Raw genomic sequence first — 10,630 nt, 5'->3', positions numbered from 1 at the left:
TGAGCAGGCACATGGCTACTATTATCGATAAATTTTCGAAAGAAAAAAATTAATAAAATCAGCAAAAATGACGCCACTTTAACAAAATGATTTTTTTCCTAGACAAACGTTCTTAATTGTAATTTGGCCTTCCAACTTTATTAATTCTGCGACACAGAGCACCAAATTTATCATTCACAAAAAATAAACCTAAATTATATTTTGATAAAATTCACTTTCTTGCCATTGTTACCGAAACTAAAACATCATTCCTGCAAATTATTCAAACTTATTCAGAAATTCAGTTCATCTTCAATATTGTGTGATGAAACTACTTGATAAATGTTTTTTTAGGTAATCACAGAGAAAATAAGAGTTTGTTAGAATATCGATCAAACTATAGTCTTAAGCTTAGTGAGAATTAGAAAGAAAATTTGACTTACAAGATTAGAAAGACAAGCAATATGGACTTCGATCAAAGAAATTATATAATGAATCGTCAAGAAATGGTGCTTAGAATCAATTATTCGGTTGAAAGTGGTGAATCTAGATAACTATTATTAGAGTTAGATAAATGATGTAAAATCTTCCCAGCATGTATTAAATGATGATGATATCTCCGGAAGTGTGAATGAAGTCTTAGAAAAGTGCAAATGCATTCCATTTATGGTTCCCTTTGCGACTGGTTTGCAGAAGCAAACCATATTGGGTATTCTTTGCGACCCCTACTATAAATCACGGTGCTAAGATTAGTTTTGTATCTTGACTTTTTAACACTGATAATGGATATATATACAGCTGATTTTTGAGTCCTTTTTCATCCCCAAACGCTTTTTATTCCACTTGCGAAAGTCCATAACTCAACAAAAACCTAAATTATATTTTGATAAAATTCACTTTCTTGCCATTGTTACCGAAACTAAAACATCATTCCTGCAAATTATTCAAACTTATGCAGAATTCAGTTCATCTTTAATATTGTGTGATGAAACTATTTGATAAATGTTTATTTTAGGTAATCATAGAGAAAATAAGAGTTTGTTAGAATATCGATCCTAAATTATGTTTTGATAAAATTCACTTTCTTGCCATTGTTACCGAAACTAAAACATCATTCCTGCAATTTATTCAAACTTATGCAGAATTCAGTTCATCTTTAATATTGTGTGATGAAACTACTTGATAAATGTTTATCTTAGGTAATCACAGAGAAAATAAGAGTTTGTTAGAATATCGATCAAACTATAGTCTTGGGCTCAGTGAGAATTAGAAAGAAAGTTTGACTTACCAGATTAGAAAGACAAGCAAAATGCATACCATTTTTGGTTCCCTTTGCGACTGGTTTGCAGAAGCAAACCATATTGGGTATTTGTTGCAACCCCCACTATAAATCACGGTGCTATGGTTAGTTTTGTATCTTGACTTTTTCACACTGATAATGGGTATATTTACAGCTGATTTTTGAGTCTTTTTTCATCTCCAAATTCAAATCACCATCTTGATCTAATAATCAGATCTCTCCTGTAAATCTCAAAATTCTACTGTAAAATATCATTTTGTTATTCTCTCAATTTTGAGAAATTAATTTTTTTACTTAGTTAAAAACGCTTTTTATTCCGCTTGCGAAAGTCCTTAACCCAACAAAAACCTAAATTATATTTTGATAAAATTCACTTTCTTGCCATTGTTACCGAAACTAAAATATCATTCCTGCAAATTATTCAAACTTATGCAGAATTCAGTTCATCTTTAATATTGTGTGATGAAACAACTTGATAAATGTTTATTTTAGGTAATCATAGAGAAAATAAGTGTTTGTTAGAATATCGATCCTAAATTATATTTTGATAAAATTCACTTTCTTGCCATTGTTACCGAAACTAAAACATCATTCCTGCAATTTATTCAAACTTATGCAGAATTCAGTTCATCTTTAATATTGTGTGATGAAACTACTTGATAAATGTTTATTTTAGGTAATCACAGAGAAAATAAGAGTTTGTTAGAATATCGATCAAACTATAGTCTTGGGCTTAGTGAGAATTAGAAAGAAAGTTTGACTTACCAGATTAGAAAGACAAGCAAAATGCATACCATTTTTGGTTCCCTTTGCGACTGGTTTGCAGAAGCAAACCATATTGGGTATTCGTTGCGACCCCACTATAAATCACGGTGCAAAGGTTAGTTTTGTATCTTGACTTTTTCACACTGATAATGGGTATATTTACAGCTGATTTTTGAGTCCTTTTTCATCTCCAAATTCAAATCACCATCTTGATCTAATAATCAGATCTCTCCTGTAAATCTCAAAATTCTACTGTAAAATATCATTTTGTTATTCTCTCAATTTTGAGAAATTAATTTTTTTACTTAGTTAAAAACGCTTTTTATTCCGCTTGCGAAAGTCCATAACCCAACAGGTTTTGGACCCAGCAATTTTCTAAGTCCTAAAATTAGTTTCCAAAACAAAACTAATTTGTTGTTGACAGTCATAATCCTTTTCTGCTTAGTACCTTTTCTTTTCACAACTGTTTTGCCTGCTCAAACTCCAATGGATCAACAGACAGTGAAGCTGCTGACCTACACAGGAAAGGCACAGGACTTTCCAATCTGGAGCACAAGATTTGTGGTGATGATGCAGACGAAGGGACTCTACAAATCACTACTGGGGACAGCGGAGCAACCCAATGAGCCTGCGCCACAGGCCAATGGGGCAATCAATGATGAGAAGAAGAAACACAAGGTGCTGAAGGATGCATATGAGAAGGAAGTTGCAGACATCAATGAGAAAGGGAACAATGTGTGGTGCCATCTGGCACTGACTCTAGATGCAACAACGCTCATGCTGATGAGACATGACTGTGTGGAAGATGATGGCATTGGAGATGGAGCAAAGGCTTGGAAGCTTTTGCAAGAGAGATTTCAGAGTGTGGAGACGCCGACAGTGGTGACTTTAGTGGCACAGCTTGCTCGACTGCAGCTCGAGGATTCTGAAGATTTGGACAGCTTCTTCATCGGAGGACAGGAGTTGCTCACAAGGCTACAAGAAGCAGGGGAAGCAGAGACCCTCTTCAACGCCTTAGTCCTCAATGGTCTGCCAATGAGGTATGAAAGTGAAAGTTTTGTTATACAGGAAAGCTTCAACCCGTTAACGAACTTCACAGAGTTGAGGAAAAGGCTGCAGAACTTTCATGAGAGCACGGTGCAGAGACACAAGGGACAAAGTGGTTCAGTGGCACTGGCAGTGAAGTGTGACTTCAAGAAGGGACCCAAGAAAGGAAACTGCTTTGTGTGTGGGATCCCTGGACACTTTGCCAAGGACTGCAGGAAGAAGGAGACAGCACAATGAAGCAAGTGTGGTGAGAAGGGTCACCTAGACAGGGCGTGCAAGAGACAAAGAGATGGAGGCAAACATGAGTCAGTGGCAATGGGTCCAACATTGGCTACATCAGACGAGGAATGATGGGCAGCTCTTACCCAGTGGAAGACAGCAGGCATGCTAGTGGACAGTGGTTGTACAGATCACATAGTGACAAACATCGATGCGTTCCTGGAATTTGTGCCCATTCAATCAATGGTCAGAAATCGCAACGGAGAGGCTTCCAGAGTGGTGGGCAGAGGCTGTGTGAGGATTAGCACACCCTCAAACAAAAGGGAATTCCCATGCGAACTCAAAAATGTTCTGTGTGTGCCGAACTATTCTTCAAACCTCCTATCAGTCTCAAGATGCATGGAGTGGGGACATAGCTTCACTTTCGAGAGAGGAAACAGCTGCATGAAACTCCAGAAAGGAACTCGGGTAAAACTAACACAAGAAAATAATTTGTTTTACCCACCCTGCAGCGTTCTAGAATTCAAGATGAGTTCCAACAGCGTGAAACTTGACAGTGCAAGGAAGTGGCACAGACGATTGGGTCATTTAAATCAAGCGGATGTGGTCAGGAATGCACCAGAGACAGTGGGGGAACTCGGTGATGTATGCAATGTGCGTGCATTGGCCAAGATCACAAAGACTCCAGTACCAAGAGTGGCAGAGACCCAAGCAGAAGAGAAGCTGGAGAGGGTGTTCACAGACGTGATGGGACCTTTCAGAGTAGAGTCATTGTCAGGGTTCCGGTTCTGCATAGTGTTTGCAGACCAGTACACGAAGTTTGTGTTTGTGGAATTGCTGAAGGCAAAGAGTGAAGCATTGGCCAGCCTGAAGAAATTTGTTCTCAGTGTGGGGACGCCCAAGAAGCTGAGGCAAGACAATGCGAAGGAGTTTCTCTCAGAGCAGTTCAAGACGTACTGCTTAGATGCAGGCATTCTACAGGAGAAGACAATACCAGAGACGCCACAACAGAATGGGTAAGCTGAGAGGTGCAACAGGACACTGCTGGAGATGGCGAGATGTTTGCTCATTGACTCAGGACTTCCCAAGATGATGTGGCGAGCAGCATTGTTTCACGCAGCAAGGATCAAAACTTGATTGTGAGACGAGGAGAAGAAAAATGCCCAGCAGAGCTGATGAGAGGTATAAAACCTAAGCTACCAATTAGTAAATTATCTATTTTTGGATGCACAGTCTTCATGAGGAAGAGGGACAAAGAAGTCAGCAAACTTGAACCCAAGGCACTGAAAAGAAAGTTTGTGGGTTACACTGAAGGAGAAAACGGATACCTGATGTACATACCCAACACACGCAAGGTGATGGCAGTTCGAGATGTGATCATCAAGGAGCCTGAAGTGGGCTCAATCCCTGACAACAAAGAAACGGCTGACCTACTAGATGATGGGTCGGAACTGGGAATCTGGCACCCAGATGATGGTCATCAAGACGATGACAACGGAGAACGACAGGACACATCTACTGCAATAAAGGAGGAGTGGCATGACGCAGGGAGAGTGAATACTCAAGAAACAGCACTGAGACAAGAGGCCTCGGATGTTGGAGAAACAGCACTTGAAGAAGGATCTACTGAAACAAGAGGGAGTCACAGAGACTCAGAGTCACTGGAAGACAGTGACACAGAAGACTTCTCACAGTTAGAGACAGTTGGCTTCAATGAAGATGCACTGGAACACGCGGACAGAGCAGAGCCCAGACAAGGGACACGAGCAAAGAATATTCCGCAATTTTTTGGAGAAGTCAGGACCCATCTTGCTGTGACTGAGGGCGACTATGTGAAACCCAAAACAGTCTACGAAGCAAAGCAAGGTGACGATTGGGACCAGTGGCACCGGGCAAAGAAGGACGAGGTCAAGGCATTCCAAGGCAACGAGACTTGGAACCTAGTGAGACCACCCACAGACAGGGACGTCATACCGGGCAAATGGGTCTACAAAGTGAAATTGGGACCCAGTGGTCAAGTGGACAAATACAAAGCGCGCTATGTGGCAAAAGGCTTCAAACAAGTGGAAGGACTGGACTACTTTGAGACTTTTGCGCCTACCTGCAAGCCTGAGACATTCAGGATTCTCCTTCAGCTATCAGCGAAGCAGGGCCATGTGATACACCAATTTGATGTCAAGACTGCTTTACTGTACTCACCAATCGAGGAAGAAGTGTATCTGGAACAGCCACAGGAGTTTGTGAAACGCGGATCAGATGGGGAGAAATTAGTATGTCGACTAAATAAATCAATTTATGGTTTGAAACAGGCTGATAACAACTAGTACAAAGAGCTGGCAAACTTCCTACTGAGACAGGGGTTCATCAGAAGCAGGAACGATCACTGGTTGTTCGCAAGATCAGAGGCAGAGGATCACACCTTCATCTTGGTCTGGGTTGACGACATCATAGTAGCATCAAGAAGTATGACAGTGGTCTCTGATGTCAAGAAGGCACTAGAAGCAACCTTTCACATGGAAGACAGAGGGAGACTACACTGGTTTCTGGGTCTAAGAATCAGACGAGAAGAGGGCAAAGTCACAGTCGACCAAGAACGCTACATAGAAGCAATGCTTGAGCGGTTTCAAATGGATCAATGCAAACCCTCCAGAACTCCAGCTGATTTGAATTTGAAACTTCAGACAGCACAGAACGGACACGAAGAAGTGGACCAGAGGATCTACAGAAGCTTGGTTGGATCACTTCTGTATCTGGCCAAACAGACGAGGCCAGACATCATGTTCACAGTCAACATTCTGTCCAGACACATGAATGCACCTACCAATCAACACTGGATGTGCTTTAAATCAACAACGGGCTATTACTTCAAGCTCAACGGAGGTAGCGCAGCACTCAGCTGGGGTGTCAAGAAGCAGGCCACAGTTGCTCTTTCTTCATCAGAAGCAGAATATCAGGGCATGGCAGCAGCAGTTCAGGAAGCACTCTACCTGAAACAACTTCTAGAGGATTTTATCATCCAACAGAAACGTCCAATAGCAATTGGAGAAGACAACCAAAGTTGTATCAGACTCTGCCAAAACCCAGTCATGCACAAAAGGAGCAAGCACATCGAAACAAAGTTTCACTTCATCCGGTACAAGACGGAGGACGGGACTATTTCAATTCATTACGTCCCTACAGACAAAATAGCAGCGGACATCTTCACAAAGTCCTTACCCGTTTCGAAAGTGGAAACATTCAGAGCAGTTTTGATGGGAACAGACTCTACGCAATCAGCTCAAGTCTGAGTGGGGGTGTTAGAATATCGATCAAACTATTGTCTTAAACTTAGTGAGAATTAGAAAGAAAGTTTGACTTACCAGATTAGAAAGACAAGCAAAATGCATTCCATTTTTGGTTCCCTTTGTGACTGGTTTGCAGAAGCAAACCATATTGGGTATTCTTTGCGACCCCCACTATAAATCACGGTGCTAAGATTAGTTTTGTATCTTGACTTTTTCACACTGATAATGGGTATATGTACAGCTGATATTTGAGTCCTTTTTCATCCCTAAATTCAAATCACCATCTTGATCTAATAATCAGATCTCTCCTGTAAATCTCAAAATTCTACTGTAAAATATCATTTTGTTATTCTCTCATTTTTGAGAAATTAATTTTTTTACTTAGTTAAAAACGCTTTTTATTCCGCTTGCGAAAGTCCATAACCCAACATAAACCTAAATTATATTTTGATAAAATTCAATTTCTTGCCATTGTCACCGAAACTAAAACATCATTCCTGCAAATTATTCAAACTTATGCAGAATTCAGTTCATCTTTAATATTGTGTGATGAAACTACTTGATAAATGTTTATTTTAGGTAATCACAGAGAAAATAAGAGTTTCATAAAGGTAATCAGCAAAAGACTAATTTGTATCTTTTATCATTGCAAGACCAATCCTCACCTTTATTTGGTTCAGCAAATAAAATCTCAGGTGAAATAACTTCAATTTATAATTACGACGAACTTCATGATATTACAAGACAAAACTGCGATTTCCGAAGAAACAACATGTTGTTATTTTGTCTCCTAATTTAAGAAATGTTTTTAATAAAGTTTATTAGCTGCAAAATGGAACAATGCGTACGATGAATTGCGTAATAGTTGTCTGTGAGATATCTGCACTTCGTTATCTTAAAGCTTGAAATTTTATTAGAATGAATTCAATCAGTGATCAGTTAGTAAAAAAGTAAATGCAGCAATACTGTTCTATTTCAAATTTTCAAGTTCAAAGTTATTTAAAAAAACATTGGTTTGGTATTGGCAGCAGAAACTTTGATTAAAACTTCTTCAATGCTAAAAATTGGTTGTTGAAGCAGTATATGCAGCCTTTTGAGGTTATACAGCAGTGATAACGGAGAAGCGTTAGCAACATAAATTATCAAAAGTTATTATTTAATGATTTATTATGTAAGAACGCTTAAACTTGAGTTTGATCGGGCATGATATGATCATTATCTCATGGCACCTACCCCAACTGAGTAAACCGCCCGGATGTTGTCAATTTTTTTACACAGAAATAACCGTTTCTGAGCATTTTGATCTTATTTTAATTAACCATAGTTTTGAACCTTTTTTTTTAGGAAATGTACATATTTCCGGCAATTTATTATGAAAAGATAATCTGCTCCGAGACTTGAGTTCTACAGTCGCTGCTTACTGTAGCTAATCTTGACACCGTTCTCCTTGGTTAGGTACAAAAAAAAATACCAAATATCTGTTCTACTTAAAAGTAATTAAATCTTCATTAGTGTCAGATAATAAGTACAAATAGGGTGAACTAAACCTTTACCTTGGTAGTAGCACTAGAACTTGAAAGAGAGAGACGGGAGGGCGCTCTGCGGGGGTAAAGTTCAATCGACTACCATTAAAGAGGAGAAAGAGGGAGAGGGAGAACCCTATATGGTTAGCCTCCTCTGTATCGCACTAATGGTGTTTGGCTGTGATTGATGTGCATCTGATACTTCCATCAGGAAATTCAATTACCACTCTGCGGGACTGAGGGAGGGTGGGGGGGGGGGGGTTGGCTTAGTCATGTTAGAGCCCAGCTCAAATTGCCCAACTCCATTTATTGCACCCTCTTTCGCCATCATGGCACTCAATTGCAGATAACAACCAGAACCACATCTCAACACCAATCAACAGCCCCCACCCCCTCTGCCAGCACACACACATACGCACATACACACACACACACACGCACACACACACACACACACACACACACACACACACACACACACACACACATACGCACATACACACACACACACACACACACACACACACACACACACACACACACACACACACACACATACGCACATACACACACACACACACACATACACAAAACTATCAATTATATGCAATGTAGCCAGCTACCTTTAATTGATTTCTGCGCCCAATAATGGTGTGTTTTAATAGTGATGGCCGAATGGCAATATTGGGGCTGTTTGGGGAGGGGGAGTTACCTAAGAAAAAACTCGAATTAGCAATGCAGTATTGTGTTTCTCTAACAAGAGCTAACAGGAGGCGTATGATTTCAACTTTTGCATTAGTTGACCGAAATGTCGCCTTCTATGGTTTCAAACTAAATGAATGTGTTCATTTCTCGCAATTTCATTCATCGTAGGAAACGATGAATTAAAACACTCACGCGCACGATTTAAAATGCCGAAAGTATGTAGTGCCAGAAGTTAAAATGCCAGACGCTGCTACTTAGCCAGAAGTTGACTTCCGTTGACTTTCATTATTTTAAAACATGTTCGTTTTGTGTAATGAAGGGTACGTGACTCTGCAGAAGTCACTTCGAAATTCTGACTTAGTATCTCGAACTGCTTCCCGGTTCTCTATAAACGTCAGAAGTTCTCAGTGACTTCAAGCAGAGTCACTCAACCATTACGTAATGGTTTGCAGAAAAAAAATGTTCAGATTTTTGCAGAAGTATAATATTCCTCTGCTTTATTTGTTATCGAAAATCTGGCAATGTTAAGTAACTCTGATAAAGTTACTTTGAAAATCCGACTTCTATCTCCCAACAGCTTTGCAATCTGTATTGAAAATCAGGTTTTACCTGAGCTGGATTGTTGATATTGCCATCTCCGATAATAATGAATAAGTTTGTTCGCATCGGACGATAAATACATAAAAATGTGACCGGCTAGAAGCATAAGAATATTATCCGGGTCTTTCCCATTACAGCCCACCCCCCCCCCCCCCCCTCCCATCTTAGTTGTCCGATAACCTAGAGCCCCCCCATCATGTTAATTATACCATAATTGGGGGCTATAATTTCATGGGGGGGCTATAATGGGAAAGACCTAATTATCTTGTACAATCTTGGTACAGTTGAAAGCGAAAAATAAAGCAGCCTAATAAGATGGAAAAAAGTTTGTAATTGATCAAACAAAATGGAAGTTTTATCGGCTTGGTTCTTCACACTGAAACATGCAAATTGCGGTGCAAGTTAATTCGAAAACGTAACAAACATATCTTTACAAAGGCGTTTCGTTAGGATCAAAAGACCTGTCAAACAGGTGACAAAAATGGGATCCGTTTCAACTTTATCGCCGATTTAACTTCAAATATTTATATCAACTCTTAACTAAACTCCCGCAGCACGACACTAACCTAGAAGCTGAATGATTTGAAACGGGAACCAGTGTTCAGTTTTGATGCGAATGAATAACTTCAGGACAAACTGAATTTTGGAAGTTTAATTTGTAAGACGGCCTTTATTTTTCTGCCTCTTTTTGTTTGGTCAACCAGAATAAGTGTAAAAGTTTTGTGATAATTTGTCTAATGTGTCGAGAAGCTATTAAGAGTAGGGTTACTTTTTCTGGGGAACAGAAAGCAAACAAAATTGAGGAAGCAACCAAACCTGAGCAGACCGACTTCGGTCGCACTCGTAAAAGCGCAACAGAAAATCGGCAGTCTCGATTTTCTGATCAGAGTCACATCCAGAGTCTGCACAGTCTGATCAGCGCACTACCTATGGTCCTGATAGTCTGATCAGAGTATGGAATAGGGTCTGGGCAGTCTGAACAGAGTTCTCTTTGCAACGTCTGTACGTTCTTATCAGAAATGCCTTTCCAGAGTGTGCATAGTCTGATCAGATCCAAAAGACTCAACCGCAGTAAAATAGCCAGTTTCCCGAAATGGAAGCTTTAATTAATCGCGAAGAGACCGCTCTTTAATGAACATTGACCAATGAGGGGTTAAAAATTACACTAAAGAGCAAGTATTGTTTTGTTTTGTTGAGCTAAACAATAA

The 10,630-nt window shown here is 39.8% G+C and overlaps 1 protein-coding gene across 1 annotated transcript in view; it reads right to left on the bottom strand.

The window, feature by feature from the left end:
- Window positions 1-9,720, bottom strand: part of LOC142334816 (neuropeptide S receptor-like) — a 311,777-nt gene extending 302,057 nt beyond the window's left edge. The window contains exons 1-2 of the mRNA XM_075383152.1: window positions 9,679-9,720; window positions 9,432-9,518 (exon numbers count right to left, since the gene is read on the bottom strand). The gene's annotated coding sequence lies outside the window, so the exon portion shown is untranslated. The remainder of the gene's footprint in view (window positions 1-9,431; window positions 9,519-9,678) is intronic.
- Between the last annotated feature and the right edge of the window lie 910 nt (window positions 9,721-10,630).

This window comes from Convolutriloba macropyga, chromosome 1 (genome assembly GCF_964194025.1).
Source record: "Convolutriloba macropyga chromosome 1, txConMacr16.3, whole genome shotgun sequence".
Lineage (NCBI taxonomy): Eukaryota > Metazoa > Xenacoelomorpha > Acoela > Convolutidae > Convolutriloba > Convolutriloba macropyga.
The sequence above is the reverse complement of the archived record's forward strand: the minus strand, read 5'-3'. Positions and strand labels throughout refer to the sequence as shown.